The sequence below is a fragment of the Balaenoptera borealis genome, assembly GCF_965194805.1.
Source record: "Balaenoptera borealis genome assembly, chromosome: 5".
In the NCBI taxonomy this organism is placed as follows: domain Eukaryota; kingdom Metazoa; phylum Chordata; class Mammalia; order Artiodactyla; family Balaenopteridae; genus Balaenoptera; species Balaenoptera borealis.
Window position 1 is genome coordinate 126,969,304 of NC_138862.1, and position 16,649 is coordinate 126,985,952.

Here is a 16,649-nt window from a genome sequence, read left to right on the forward strand (position 1 = left end):
CAGGACATGGAAGCAACCTAAATGTCCATCGACAGATGAATGGATAAAGAAGATGTGGCACATATATACAATGGAATATTACTCAGCCGTAAAAAGAAATGAAATGGAGGTATTTGTAATGAGGTGGATGGAGTTAGAGTCTGTCATACAGAGTGAAGTAAGTCAGAAAGAGAAAAACAAATACAGTATGCTAACACATATATACGGAATCTAAGGAAAAAAAAAAAAAAAAGGCCATGAAGAACCTAGTGGCAAGACGGGAATAAAGACACAGACCTACTAGAGAATGGACTTGAGGATATGGGGAGGGGGAGGGGTGAGATGTGACAGGGTAAGAGAGTGTCATGGACATATATACACTACCAAATGTAAAATAGATAGCTAGTGGGAAGCAGCCGCATAGCACAGGGAGATCAGCTCGGTGCTTTGTGACCACCTAGAGGGGTGGGATGGGGAGGGTGGGAGGGAGGGAGATGCAAGAGGGAAGAGAAATGGGAACATATTGTATATGTATAACTGATTCACTTTGTTATAAAGCAGAAGCTAACACACTATTGTAAGGCAATTATACTTCAATAAAGATGTTTAAAAAAAAAAAAAAAAAAAAAAAGGAAGACCAGTTAGCCCATCACTGCAGTTGTTCAACACGAACACAACGGTCACTAAGCGGTGAAGAGAAGAAAATAGATTCTGGGCACATTCTGTAGACACAACAGGCCTTGTTCTTTTGTTTTTAATGAATTTTTTTTTAAAAATATAGTTGATTTACAAAGTAGTGTTAATATCTGCTATACAGCAAAGTGATTCAGTTATATATATACACACACACACATATACCTTCTTTTTTATTTTTTTAATTTTTAAATTTTTGATTAAATTATTTATTTATTTATTTATTTATTTTTGACTGTGTTGGGTCTTCGTTGCTGCGCACGGACTTTCTCTAGTTGCAGCAAGTGGGGGCTACTCCTCATTGTGGTGCGCGGGCTTCTCATTGCAGTAGCTTGTCTTTGTTGTGGAGCACGGGCTCTAGGCACATGGGCTTCAGTAGTTGTGGCGCATGGGCTCAATAGTTGTGGCTCACGGGCTTAGCTGCTCTGTGGCATGTGGGATCTTCCCGAACCAGGGGTCGAACCCATGTCCCTGCATTGGCAAGCAGATTCTCTTTTTTTTTTTCCTTTTCAAAACATTTTTTTTTATTATGAAACATATCATACACACAGAGAATTATTTAAAACTTACATGTTCAACTTAACAACTAGGTATAAAATAAACACCCTTGCCATATCACCCAGGTCAAGGCAAGAACATGGCCAACAGTCCAGAAGCACCCCCAGTTATAATTATTTTTCAGTTGAATTAGTTGTCAACACTTCAGATTCAGGAGATTTTATATAAAAACCCATTTTCTGGCCTCTCTTGAAAAATCAGACAGTGCAGTCGCACTGGACCCACATCCAGCAGGCAGATTCTTAACCACTGTGTGACCAGGGAAGTCCCTATACCTTCTTTTTTTAAACATTCTTTTCCATTATGGTTTATCATAGGATATTGAATATAGTTCTCTGTGCTATAAAAGGACCTTGTTGTTCATTCATTCTGTATATAAAAGCTCACCTCTGCTAACCCCAACCTCCCACTCCATCCCTCCCCCAACTCCCTCCCCCTTGGCAACCACCAGTCTGTTCTCTATGTCCATGATTCTGTTTCTGTTTCATAGGTTCATTTGTGTCATATTTTAGATTCCACATGTAAGTGATGTCATATGGTATTTGTCTTTCTCTTTCTGACTTACTTCACTTAGTATGATAATCTCTAGTTGCATATACAATAGGCCTTGTTGATACACAGGATGAGAGGTGAGGGATAAGGAAAAATGAAGGTGAACTTCTAGTTTTTTCTCTCAAGAAGTCAGGTGAATAACACTGCTACTGGCTGGAAGGGGAGGGCTTGGGGAGGAGCAGGGTTGGGGTGGGGAAACTTCCCTTTCCCTCAGGATATCCAATTTCAATGTGGTTGTAGAAAGAATTTCAAGCTGCTTAAACAATGTTCACTAAGTTATGGGGAGGCGAGTATAGAGCTTCCGGGTCTGGTGGGGTTGGAGATTCTGATAACTACTTGACTTTCCTTAAGAGCTCCTTTCTGTTTGTTTGCCTATATAGCTTTGAGATCCTCCATGCAGAGTGTGGTTATTATAATTACTATGGCAAAGATCCCAGTTGGAAGCTAAAACACACCCAGAGGAGGAAACTGAACTCAACATGTAGGGGACCCAGCCAAGCACTTTCCCCAAACTGGATTCCATTAGCTAGTCTGCAGAAGAGTCCCTGAGTGACCAAGAGAAGGGGACCAGGCCTTAGGTGCCTACTGGAAGAATGGCTAAGAAGAGTCAGGGGAAAGAAGGATGAATTTCTGGAAGGACTCTTAATATAGGCAGAAGACCCAGACTGTTGGAAGCAGCTGCTGGGTCTCCTATGGGGAGAGGGAGGAGAAGGGGACATGGGGCTGCCCACCAGCAGAGGAAGCAATCTCAGGCCAAGCCACACCTAGATGCCTTCCTTAACTTCCCTCTCCAGCCCGAGTTCCAGGAGCTTGCCTGGTCCACTCAATTCCCTCCCTCGTTGGAGGCATCTCTGAGGCTCAGAAGGAAACTGCTCTTCACCTGGTCTTCAGTGAGGGTCATTCACCTCCAGGCTTCATGGAAATCACCTCACAGGACCCCAGGTTGGACGGGTCAACAGAGGGAAACAGGGTATCCAGCCAGGCTCTCTATACAGGCAAAGGATAGGCAATCACAACAGCAGGGACAAGGACACTCAGTGACCTGGATTGTCTTTGTTGATTCCCACTCAGAGTCCCAATTCAACTGATTCCTCTCTCCTGTATTTTTCAAGTTTGCTTCAACTTTCCACCCCATTGTCTCCTCCATGGGCCCACAGTACTTGCTGCCCAAATACTACTTCTTCCCACTCTCTCTCCAAAATATGGTAAAGGGTCTCAAGATTAACCATGAGCCATCAAACAGCCAAAGATAACTCATACCTGGGAATTGCTTCATTTATTCATTCAACAATTATTTATTGACGTCCTACCATGGGTGACTGTTAAGGAGGTTATTGCAGTAATCCAAGTAAGAGATGATGGAGGGCTTCCTTGGTGGCACAGTGGTTGAGAGTCTGCCTGCCAATGCAGGGGACACGGGTTCAAGCCCTGGTCTGGGAAGATCCCACATGCCGCAGAGCAACAAAGTCCGTGAGCCACAGCTGCTGAGCTTGTGCATCTGGAGCCTGTGCTCTGCAACAAGAGAGGCCGCGACAGTGAGAGGCCTGAGCACCGCGATGAAGAGTGGCACCCGCTTGCCACAACTAGAGAAAGCCCTCACACAGAAACAAAGACCCAACACAGCCAAAAATAAATTAATTAATTAAAAAAACAAAAAAAAGAAAAAAGAGATGATGGAGACTTGGACCAGTATGGTAGTAGTGGAGGTGATGAGAGGTGGTTGGATTCTGGATATATTTTGAAAGATAGAGCCAACAGGATTCCCTGATGGATTGGACATGAGGTACAAGAGACAAAAGAAGAGAAAGATGCTTCCAGGTTTTGGGCCTAAGCATCTAAAAGGGTGGTGTTGCCATTTTCTGAGAGAGGAAAAAGAGCAAGACAAGCAAGTTGAAAGAACTAAATCAAGAGCTTGATTTTTGGACATATTAAATTTGAGATGCTTATTTAGACATTCCAGTGGCAATATTCAGTTAGCAACCTGGAGTTCCTGAGAAAGGTTCAGGCTGGAGATAAAAATTTTCAAAACCTTATCCTGCCTTACTCTGCTCATAAGCAAAAAGAAATGTTGGAATCAGAGGGAAACTGCAGAATTTCAACCAACAAATAGCAGGAAGCATAACACCAACCAAGATATCTAGAAATGTGGTTGGCATTGTCTAACAGAGTTGGTGAGCAACTTCTCTCAGAGACTGAATGAGATCATGTATCTAGAGTTCTAAGCTCCTATACAATGGGCACCATCAGTGAAAGTGTCTGCAGTGGTCCCCTGCCCATAGAGACTGATGTAGGAATAACCTTACCCCCCTAAAATGGAAATGGACCAATGGCCTTTCTAGATCTCTTCTCTCACAAGGTCAATATCACTATTTAAAACCAAACACCCTTTCCGCCCTCAATAAACTTTCTCCTCTCTTCCTTCACCTTGGCCTATCCCTTCTCCTACTTAGAAAATAAAAGCTACCATCCACATTAATGAGGACAAACAGAGGGTAGGGGTAAGGGAGTAGGGAATAAAGCATGACCATACCTAGCAATAACCAACCTTAAATTTCTTGTTATGTGTATTTTATTTTATTTTAATTTTTTATTTTTGTCTGGATTGGGTCTTCTTTGCTGCGCACAGGCTTTCTCTAGTTACAGCGAGCGGGGGCTACTCTTCATCGCGTTGCCCGGGCTCCTCACTGCAGTGGTCTCTCCTGTTGCAGAGCACAGGCTCTAAGCGCACGGGCCCAGTAGTTGTGGCGCACGGGCTCCAGAGCACAGGCTCAGTAGTTGTGGCACACAGGCCCAGCTGCTCTGCTGCATGCGGGAGCCTCCCAGCCCAGGGATCGAACCCGTGTCCCCTGAGTTGGCAAGCGGACTCTTAACCAATGCGTCTCCAGGGAAGTCCCTGTTATGTGTATTTTTAAAAAAAATTTTTTTTTGCAGCTTCTGGAATTTATTTGGATTTGCTTCTTTTTTTTTTAAAATGTATTTTATTGAAGTATTGTTGATTGACAATGTTGTGTTAATTTCTGCTGTACAGCAAAGTGATTTAGTTATACATATATGTACATTCTTTTTCATATTCTTTTCCATTATGGTTTATCATAAGATATTGAATATAGTTCCCAGTGCTATACAATAGGACCCTTTTGTTTATCTATTCTATGTATAATAGTTTGCATCTGCTAATCCCAAACTCCCAATCCAACCTCTCCCCAACTCCCCCTCCTCCTTGGCAACCACAAGTCTGTTCGTTAAAAAAATTTTTTTAAATTATTGTTTTGTTTTAAGTTATTTGCTGTCAACATAATTGTCCTTTTATTGTTGGTTACTTGTTTTTCTTTCTGGATGCTTGGGTGTTCTTTCAATCTCTTGGATTTTTTTTTAATAGACATTTTCAGAGTTTTAGACTCACAGCAAAATTGAGTGGAAAGTACAACGAGTTCCTATTTAACCCAGACCTCTACACACACACAGACTGTCTTTACTATCAACATCAGTCACCAGAGTGGTAGGTACATTTGTTACAATCGATGAACCTACATTAACACATCATTATCACTCCAAGTTTATAGTTTACATCAGGTTTCACTCTTGGTGTTGTACATTCTATGAGTTTGGACAAATGTATAATGCTAGGTATCCACCATTATATTATCATACAGAATAGTTTCACTGCCCTAAAAATCCTGTGCTTCACCTATTCATCCCTCCCTCCCCAATAACCCCTGCCAACCACTCATCTCTTTACCATCTCAATGGTTTTGCAAAACTTTTTTGCATTCTTCTGGAATGTCATATACTTGGAATCATACAGTATGTAGCCTTTTAGGATTGGCTTTTTTCACTTAGTAATATGCATTTAAGTTTCCTCCATATCTTTTTACAACTTGATAGCTTATTTCTTTTAGCACTGACTATTCCATGTATGAATGTACAATGTACACATTGTGTGATGTACCATTGCCTACTTACCCATTTACCTACAGCCTTCAGTAGTTGATCATGCATCTGTGTTGCTCTCAAGATGCTATTAATATAGTCTCCCTGTCTTCAATCTTCTGCAGTTTCCCTAAAAAGACTGTAGGTTTGGGGAATTCCCTGGCGGTCCAGTGGTTAGGACTTGGAGCTTTCACTGCAGTGGCCCGAGTTCAACTCCTGGTTGGGGAACTAAGATCCTACAAGCCATGCAGCACAGCAAAAAAAAAAAAAAAAAAAAAAAAAGACTGTAAGTTTAGATTTATTTTTATTTATTTTTATTCTTGAGATTCATTCTGATTTCTGAACCAGAGAGTTCATATTTTTCACCAATTCTGGAAAATTTCTCAGGCATTTTGTGTTCGAATAATATCTCTTTTCTATTTTCTATATTCTTTTCTTCTGGAGCCCAGTTGTCTATGTGTTAGACCTCTCATTGCATCATTCATGTTTCCTAACATCTCTTTGTTTCTCTGTTTTGCATTCTGAATAATTTCTGCAGCTGTATCTTCTAGTTTATTAATTCCCTCTTCAGTTATATCTAATTTGCTTTTTGACCTGTTCATTTGGTGTTTTATATTTTTTAATTGTAAAAACACATAACTTAAAATTTATCATCTTAACCATTTGTTAGCGTACACTTCAGTAATGTTAAGTGTATTCACGTTGTTTTGCAACCAATCTCCAGAACTTTTCCATCTTGCAAAACTGAAACTTTATGCCCATTAAACAACAACTCCCCGCATTCCCCTCCCCCTGGCAACCACCATTCAACTTTCCGTCTCTATTAATTTAACTAATTTAGATACCTCATATAGGTGAAATCATACATACGGCATTTGTCTTTTTGTGACTGGCTTATTTCACATAGCATGATATCCTCAAAATTCATCCATGTTGTAGCATGTATCAGGATTTCTTCCTCTTTAAGGCTGAATAATCTTCCATTGTATGTATATAGCACTTTGTTTATCCATTCACTAATTAGTTGACACTTGGCTTGCTTCCACATTTTACCTATTGTGAATAATGCCACTATAAACATGGGTGTGAAAATATCTCTTTGAGACCTTGTTTTCAATTCTTCCAGATACATACATACTTCCAGAAGTGAGTTTGCTGGATCATATGGTAATTCTAGTTTTAATTTTTTGAGGAACTGCCATAATGTTTTCCACAGAGGCTGTAACATTTTACATTCCTACCAACAATGCACAAAGCTTCCAATTTCTCCATATCCTCATCAACACTTGTTATAAAGCACAACTGTCCTGGATCAACAAACATAGACAATTTTGAAATTCCTCATTTTTTAAAAAATTTAATTAATTAATTTATTTATTTTTATGGCTGTGTTGGGTCTTTGTTTCTGTGCAAGGGCTTTCTCTAGTTGTGGCAAACGGGGGCCACTCTTCATCGCGGTGCGCGGGCCTCTCACTATCGCGGCCTCTCCCATTGCGGAGCACAGGCTCCAGACGCGCAGGCTCAGTAGTTGTGGCTCACGGGCCCAGCTGCTCCGCGGCATGTGGGATCTTCCCAGACCAGGGCTCGAACCCGTGTCCCCTGCATTGGCAGGCAGGTTCTCAACCACTGCGCCACCAGGGAAGCCCGAAATTCCTCATTTTTGAGGGAAGTCTCCAACCACCCCATTTGTGGTTAATTGTTCATTGGCCAACCTGAGCTATTGACTCCTAAATGGGGAGTTTCATGGATGTGTGACAATAACTAGTGGGAGAGTGTTTCCCCGCAGCTTCTGGAGATCAGTCCCCAGAGAAACCTGAGAATACAACTCTGGAGAAAAGTTGGGGGAGGAAGTGACTCCTGAGCAGCTGAGGACCACAGCTACTTCCTCAGGGTGACCAGAAATTAGCAGGTCCTTTGAACAGGTTTCTCTATTCCCTTCCATTCCAAGGACAAGAGTTCCTCTGCCCTTGTCAGAGAGTAGACACCTGCTGTGTTCATCTAGAGGAGGATCCTAATCAGAGAATATTCAGCCTTTAGAAAATGGAATGAACTCCCTGGTGGCCCCGTGGTTAGGAATCCACTTCCAGTGCAGGTGGCACGGGTTCAATCCCAGGTCATCCCACAAGCCGCATGGCGTGGACCGCCCCCCCCAAAAGAAAGAAAAAGAAAATGGAGACTTTCTTCGGTGGAAAGAAAGCTGCACTGAGAATCTGCAGCTCAGAACCCTGGATTTCAGTTCTGCTACTTTGGCTCAGAGGCTGTGTGATATGAAGTAAAGTTCCTCCAGGAATTTCCTTTTTCATGGAATACAACTCACTCACCCGCTCTGGACCCAAGGGGGAGACAATGGCTCTCAGAATGCTCTGAATGCCTGTTCTGGTTCAAGTGCGCCTTGCTCTTTTATCATTCATATAGAGCAGTGAAAAGTCCACCTTTGTGAGAAATCTGCATTACTTACTATGTGGTTCCTTCCACCACAGAAAGCCAGGCAAAAATATGACCATGTGTGATCCCTGCTCAGGGAAGTACATAGAAATGAAATGACTTGTGCTACAGTAGTGAGACTACTGGGTGGGAAGGGGGAGAGTTATGGGGGCATGAGAGTTTCTTTTTTAAAAGTTAGCTCAACCTTGTTGTTATAGCTTCTATTTAACAGTAATATTTAAACACAAATTAAAAATTATACAAGTCTTATAAATAAATTATTCCAGTTTATGTAAGGGAGCAGAATGTGAAAAACCCACCCACCTACACTCCACCACTCAATAATTTATTGCCTATGGCAGTAGGCTGGGTAGCCCAGGAAATAGACTGTCAGACAAACTTGTGTGCGGGTGGGTTATTGGGAAGTACTTTCAGAAACATCTGTGAGGGAATGAGAGAAGCGAGACGCGGCCAAGAGAGAAGTTAGGTTGCCAAGTAGTAGCAGGTTGCAACAGAGGCTGCAGCAATCCCTGGGGGAGCTCTGAAGCTAGGATTGCCCTTCATAACTGTCCCAAACTGAAGCAAAGAAGACACGCATTTGTACTGCATAAGAACCAGTCACTGGATGCAATCTGTCCCCAGGGAAGGGCTTAAACTTGGCAACACAGCTACGAGCAGCTGAGGGCAATGTCTGGAGAGGCACTCTGCATAAGTTGTCAGCAGGAAACATTCCTGGCAAATGGGTGAAGTGCCTTGGTCTTAAGAAGGTGCATCTGGATGACACTACGCAGTATCCAGGACACCCCTACCCTCTTGCTCCCTTCCCCGGAAACAAAAGCCATGACAGTTAAAGGTGTATCCCTCCAGAACCGGGTTTTTGAATTCATATCTATTTTCATACATGGGCATATACGTATATAACTTTTCTTTTTTTAATTCAAGAGATTCATAAGCTATACATTGTTCTGTTGTTTTCTTCACTTGTATTGGAGATCTTTCCATTAAGGTACAAATAGCTCTCTTTCTTGCTCTCTCTCTCCTTTTTTTAGACAACTGCATAATATTTCATATTGTGGATGTTCAATTTTATCGAATGCTCTTTTGACATCTATTGGAATGACAATATGGTCATCCTCAAGCTTATCTGAGTCTCAGGATTGTTCAGATTGAAAATGCATGAGCACAGAAAAGAACATTTTAAAAAATGATCAGTGAGGAGAGCTGCCTTATCAGATAGCAAATCACAGTAAAAGGCAATAGTAATTAACACAATATGGTATCATAGAATATCCAAAACAGACCCTGTGTATATATGAAAATACATTTAGTTTATAATAAAGATGACACTTTCTTTTTTTTAAAAAAATATTTATTTATTTATTTGGTTGTACCAGGTCTTAGTTGCAGCTTACCAGCTCTGTAGTTGCAGCACATGGGCTCCTTAGTTGTGGCATGAGAACTCCTAGTTAAGGCATGCATGTGGGATCAATAGTCCCCTGACCAGGGATTGAACCCGGGCCCCCTGCATTGGGAGCATGGAGTCCTAACCACTGCGCCACCAGGGAGGTCCCAAGATAGCACTTTCAAATCAATGAATTGGAATGAGTATTCAGTGCCTGGTACTGGGCAACTGAATATTTGGAAATTAAGATATATTCTACCTCACACGCTATACTAATAAAAATTCCAGACAGATTTAAGAGCACAATATAAAAACCCATAAAAGTATTATAGGAAAATAAGAAAGTATTACCATAAACTCAATTTATAATGGAAGGTTTTCCTAAGTATGAAATGAAACACAGAAAACATGAAAGGAAAATTTGGCAGTTTTTATTGCATACATTTTAAAATCTTCTATGCAACTAAACACAGACACACACACAAAATAAAAAACAAGATTAAAAGACAAGTGATAGGGGCTTCCCTGGTGGCGCAGTGGTTGAGAATCTGCCTGCCAATGCAGGGGACACAGGTTCGAGCCCTGGTCTGGGAAGATCCCATATGCCGCGGAGCAACTAGGCCCGTGAGCCACAACTACTGAGCCTGCACGTCTGGAGCCTGTGCTCCGCAACAAGAGAGGCCGCGACAGTGAGAGGCCCGCGCACCGCGATGAAGAGTGGCCCCCGCTTGCCGCAACTAGAGAAAGCCCTCACACAGAAACGAAGACCCAACACACCCAAAAATAAATAAATAAATAAATAAATTTATAAATACAAAAGACAAGTGATAAACTGGGAAAATCATATAATTGTCCAAATCACTAATACACAGGATATTCAACCAATAAAGAAGAGACAGTCACAAATTGTAAAAGATAATAAATGTGTAATTTATACAAGAGATATAAACATCCAACAAAGATACGAAAAGTTACTCAACCTTCCTAGTAATCTGAGAAATGTGAATTAAGACAACATAATACAATTTGGGGGGAGGAGGGCAGAATTATCAACAATTTAAACATCCGATAATATACATTACTGGCAAAGCTATGGAAAAATGGGTGCTGTATTTTATTGCTGAGCAGAAAATAAATTGGTGAAGTCTTTTGGAAGGGCAGTTTAGCAAGTTCTATCCAGAATTTAAGTGGATAGATCTTTAGCCCTTAAATTCTGCTTCTCTAAATTGATCCTAAAGAAATACACATGTACACAAGTTAGTACATGCAATTATATTGAATGCAGTAGAGTTTGTAATTGAAAAAAAACTTTTTGAAATGACCTAAACATCCATTAATGAGAACATTTAGTCAAATTACAATACATTCATGATACAAAATTAAACAGCAATTTAAAAGTGATAGACCGGACATTAAGTCTTCAATACACAGTGTTAAGAGAAAAAAGCTTGATCATATGTTTAAATATATGTACCCATGCATGTCTACAAATACAATAGATTTTAACAGTGGTTATAAACTTGGGAGGGAACTGGTATTGACTGGCCCTTAGGTGAAGTGATCCTTTCACTTTTATATGTAGTTGTCTGTGTGATATGAAAATTTTACACTGAGCCTACATTACTTTTGTGATTTAAAAAACAACTTAAAAAAGGAAAAGGTAGGGACTTCCCTGGTGGCTCAGTGGTTAAGAATCTGCCTGCCATTGCGGGGGACATGGGTTCGAGCCCTGGTCCGGGAAGATCCCACATGCCAATCCCACATGCCACAGAACAACAAAGCCCGTGCGCCACAACTACTGAGCCCACGCACCTAAAGCCAGTGCTCCGCAACAAGATAACCCTCCCCCCCACCGCTCACCGCAACTAGAGAAAGCCCGCGGGCAACAACGAAGACCCGATGCAGCTATAAATAAATGGAAAAGGTAACACCTACTGGTAGAAAGGATATAAAGAAAACTGAATCACTTTGCTCTGTACAGCAGAAATTAACACAATATTGTAAATCCATGATATGTCAATAAAAAAGAATAATTATTTTTAAAAAAGAAGAAAAATCAGCTGTAATCTCATATTAAATGAAAAATCTGGGGCTTCCCTGGTGGCACAGTTGTTAAGAATCTGCCTGCCAATGCAGGGGACACAGGTTCGAGCCCTGGTCGGGGAAGATCCCACATGCTGCGGAGCAACTAAGCCTGTGTGCCACAACCACTGAGCCCGCGCGCCTAGAGCCCGTGCTCCGCAACAAGAGAAGCCACCGCAATGAGAAGCCAGCGCACCGCAATGAAGAGTAGCCGCCCACCCCCCCTCCACCCCCCCTCCACCCCACCCCCCCCCACCCCGTCACCGCAACTAGAGAAAGCCCGCGCACCAACGCAGCCAAAAGTAAATAAAATAAATCAATTTTTAAAAAATTTTAAAAAGAAAAATCTGTCAACATTTCAATGTTAATCTTTTCAGCTCCTTTTTTATGTATGACTAATTTTTTAACCTATTTGACAGACTGAATGGTATTCAAATTCTGTTTATCCTTCTTTCTTTAACTTTCTCTGGAGCTTATCTCTAGTCTGGAATTCTCCCTCTTCCTTTGAAGTCACTATCTTCATTCAAGCTCTGCCTTTGGGTGAAAGACAAGGCCACTAGCTCAGGAAGGACTCTCCCTTGCTGACGACTTTAAACTCCAGATCCTAGCCCCAGGGCACAGGAATGGCCCAGCAGGAGTCGCTATCTTCAGACTGCTCTGGGGCAAGCAGGAAGAAAAGGCATTCCAATGTGCAGGACTGATTGGGCTTGAGGATCAGAAAAGGGGACTGAGGACCCCTGGCTGTGGCTGACTTTGATTATTGAAAAGAACTACTCAAAAGACAACAATTAGTAAAAGAAGTATCCCCAGGTGAGACTGGTCACTGCTTCTGCCAGGATCAGGACCCCACAGAGTCTAAACTTTGCTCCCTTTAATCGGGTTGCAAGGTGGTGTGAACCGGAATAAGGGCGTTTACTGCACCATGAGCTCTGGCAGTCAGGGATTCCTTAACACTTGAGCCTAATTCAGGAAGGAAAGTGTTTACCTAGACCACAAGGGCAAATCTACATTTCTGGTTTAGAAAAGACCCTTGGAAAACACTCCTTTAAACTTAACCGCAGGAGGAGCAGGCCAAGCTTCGGTCAGAGTCTTAGCCAGAAAACTACTCCTTAGGGGTTCCAGCTGCGCCTGCGCAGGACTGCATCTGCTGGGGTGAGCAGAACCTGCCCCCGGGTGAGCGGGCCCTGACGTCTGGAGAAGGAGCCACCAGTTACGCTAGCATCTGAACTTTACATAATAGTGATCTTGTACACTATGGGATAAGAATCCATGGATAAATTTATAATCAGAGGAAATAAACATTTAGTATACAAGAGTCAATAAGGAGATGAAAATCCATTACAGAACCAAAAATGAAAGTTACCGAGATTGGTTCAAAATCCCTTAACAGTAATCATTTTGCAATAGCTTCATATATCAAATCATTATGTTGTATACCTTAATATAATACAATGTTATGTCAGTTATAGCTCAGCAAAACTGGGAAAAAATAAAAAATAAAATCCTCTTTGGGAATTCCCTGGTGGTCCAATGGTTAGGACTCCGCACTTTCACTGACGAGGATATGGGTTCAATCCCTGGTCCGGGAACTAAAATCCGCCAGCCGGCCAACATGGCCCCCCCCCCAAAAAAAATCCTCTGGTCCTCTGCTGTCACAATCTAGACCCTAGAATATTTTAGAAGTTCCTATAGCAAACATACTTGCTGATTTATAAATGAACACTACGGCAGTAATATTGTCTTTGCAATGGCCAAGGTCTTCATGATTAAGGTTTGGACCTGCCACCTCTTTACATCCCCTGCTCTTTTACCATAGTCTGAAGCTTCATAAATGTTTTTGGTTGATGGCAAAGCTGTTGAGTTTCAGTAGACAAATCTGATTATTCTCCCGAAGGAGTGGGAAAAAGGCACAAATAATTGACTCCATGAATATATTTGATTTTGAAGTATAATGTGATAATTTTATGATAAGTTCGCCTTAGTATTCACTTTACTAATAGTTCCTGAGCATAAATTAATTACTAGGAAGCTGCAAGTGTCCCTAGAAGATTCTTTCAATAGGAAGTTCCTCTCACTGCCCCCTTGGGGCATGTGACAGAAGCTCTGCCAATCAAATGCTGTCTCCCAGGGCTTTGATATTTCAACAAAAAGGAGAGGAGGGGTATAACCTTTGGTCTCAGTGGACTAAGAGTGGGGTAGAGCTCTAAAGACCAAAAGGAATTTACTGTCCATATAGTAAACTCAAAAAGGGACACTAGGATTCAATTCCCTCGTTAAATTATTCATTTTACAAACACTTACTGAGCATGCAATGTGTACCAGGCATTGTACTAGATGTTTGCACATACTCATTTCATTTAACAGACGAAGACAGATTCAAAAACTTTCAAGATGGGCTTCCCTGGTGGCGCAGTGGTTGAGAGTCCGCCTGCCAATGCAGGGGACATGGGTTCAAGCCCTGGTCCGGGAGGATCCCGCACGCCGCGGAGCAGCTAAGCCCGTGCGCCACAGCTGCTGAGCCTGTGCTCTGGAGCCCGCGAGCCACAACTACTGAGCCCGCGTGCCACAACTACTGAGGCCTGCGCGCCTAGAGCCCGTGCTCCGCAATGGGAGAAGCCGCCACAATGAGAAGCCCATGCACCACAACGAAGAGTGGCCCCCACTCGCCGCAGCTAGGGGAGGCCCACACGCAGCAACGAAGACCCAATGCAGCCAAAGATAAATAAAATAAATAAACTTATAAAAAAAAAAAAAACTTTCAGGAAACTTGCTCAAGGTCACACAGCCAGGCGAGGATCCAGGCCCCTGAGTCCATTCTAGTGCTTTATCTTCTATTCCACAGCTTACGCCAAGGCTTGCCCACATCTAGTTTTAGGGGTAAAATGAAAGAAAAACACCAAACAGATTCTTTTTAAACAGATGAGGCTGACTTAAAAAGTAGAATTAACTTTATTTCAAGTGAGTATTAAAACTTATGTACAGTCCCTGAGAACACATGGCTGGTAGGGGTGGAGACTGGAAGGGAGATTTCCCAGGAAAGAATGGGTGAGGCCACACGTACACACACCAATACACACAAAACAGAATTCTCCCCCATCAGAGGGGATGAACCTCAAACAGCCAATAGAAAGCTGACGGTTGAGGTGCTTGGAATGAAAACGGTTAACGGTTAGCCTGCCAAGTGAAAGAAACCCAGCTCTACTAGCTTAGACGACCACAGAAACAGCCTCAAGGGCAATGGCAAGTAAGACTGACTCTCTCTTTCTCCCCTTCCTTTTCTTGTCTGGGCATCTCTCTGTAGGTCAACCACTTTGTCTCAGTCAAGTTTCTACAAGTGAATGGAACAATAGCTGTTGGCAGTTTTCAGACTGCACCTCCCACCCAAGAAGAATGTTACACCTTCCCCTAGTGCCAGTTCAAACATCCTGGTGTAGTGCCAGAGTGTGTGTGTGTGTGTGTGTGTGTGTGTGTGTGTCGTTAGCAGTGAGGGAGGGGGAGGCAGCCAGTGGTGATAATTATCCAGGAGAAATGGGGAGATATGAGCCTGCAATGAAAACATTAAATGTCCTCCACATGGAGTTATCATTCTAATAAGCCTCTGTTCTTTCTGGTTATAATTGCATCATTGTCTCCACAAGTTCAGGAAAGAAGTGGCTGAAACAGGAAGTTAATCAGCTCAGCTGTATCCCTCATCTACATTAACAGCATCATTATTTTCATTTATGGGTCTATTCTGTTGATTAGCTTTTATGCCTATTAGCTTTGACGGACTGTGACGTATGGAAATGTGAGCGTGCTGATCACCTCTGATAACCATCCTAGACTTTTCTGTAGATTTTCTTTCTATATTGACTCAACTTCTATTTCTGTATGTGGCCCATTAACAAGAATGATTCCAAAGACTTAAATATAACATTTCAGAATTGATCAAGCATGTTATATCCCAGTAGGTAGATTCAAACCGATGTTTGCTTGCACAAGAATTCATTATACTGTATAGCAAAGGGAACTATACCCAATCTCCTGGGATAAACCATTATGGAAAAGAATATTTTAAAAAATGTATATATGTGTATAACTGAGTCACATTGCTGTATAGCAGAAATGAAGCACAACATTGTAAATCAACTATACTTCAATTAAAAATATAGATTAGAGGGCTTCCCTGGCGGCGAAGTGGTTGAGAATCTGCCTGCCAATGCAGGGGACACGGGTTCGAGCCCTGGTCTGGGAAGATCCCACATGCCGTGGAGCAACTAGGCCCGTGAGCCACAACTACTGAGCCTGCATGTCTGGAGCCTGTGCTCCGCAACAAGAGAGGCCGCGACAGTGAGAGGCCCGCGACAGTGAGAGGCCCGCGCACCACGATGAAGAGTGGCCCCCGCTTGCCGCAACTAGAGAAAGCCCTCGCACAGAAACAAAGAATCAACACAGACAAAAATAAATAAATAAATAAATAATAAATAAATAAATAAATAATATATATAGATTAGAGCCCTATATTTGTATTTTCCTCCTCATTTAGCGTAGGATAAAAAGGGGGGAGCAAATTGGGGTGGGAGTGTGGGCTGGATTGACTCCCTGCCTTATCACACACCCTGTGACCTTGGGTAGGTCCTTTAGTCATTTAAATTTCCTTTTCATTCTCTCTGAAATGGTTAACATCACCAATTTAGGGATATTGGGAGGAGTAGAGATAACAGATGCTTAGCACAGGGTATGGGAGGCTTAATAAATGGTGCTTATTGATTTTAACCAAAGCCATTCTCCTACAATGCCCTGAGAGATCTTTATCCCAGGTTGGGAGGACTCAGCAGTGCTCCACTATACACTCATTCACCTGTCCAAGGTACATAGAAAGCGATCAATCATCAGTTTACTGGGATATTCCCTCTCTGAGCCCAAATTGCCCTGCACGGCTCATGGTCCATTTGATCTTCCTATTGCACTGCTGTATGACATAGCTTGCATTGTTAACTCAGACTGTTAACTCTTACATTGTACAATGTTTCACCAACAGTTGCCAAAC

At 42.2% G+C, this 16,649-nt stretch overlaps 1 long non-coding RNA gene across 2 annotated transcripts in view; it reads right to left on the bottom strand.

Moving 5' to 3' along the window:
* The window catches only part of LOC309629587, a 31,778-nt gene continuing 15,129 nt past the window's right edge, over positions 1–16,649 (bottom strand). The window contains exons 4-5 of one of the 2 annotated variants that reach the window (XR_014245119.1): positions 3,464–14,485; positions 1–3,148 (exon numbers count right to left, since the gene is read on the bottom strand). This is a non-coding gene — a long non-coding RNA (uncharacterized lncRNA). Of the gene's footprint in view, positions 3,149–3,463; positions 15,958–16,649 lie in introns of those variants that run through there. The other variant, XR_014245120.1, reaches the window with a different exon arrangement.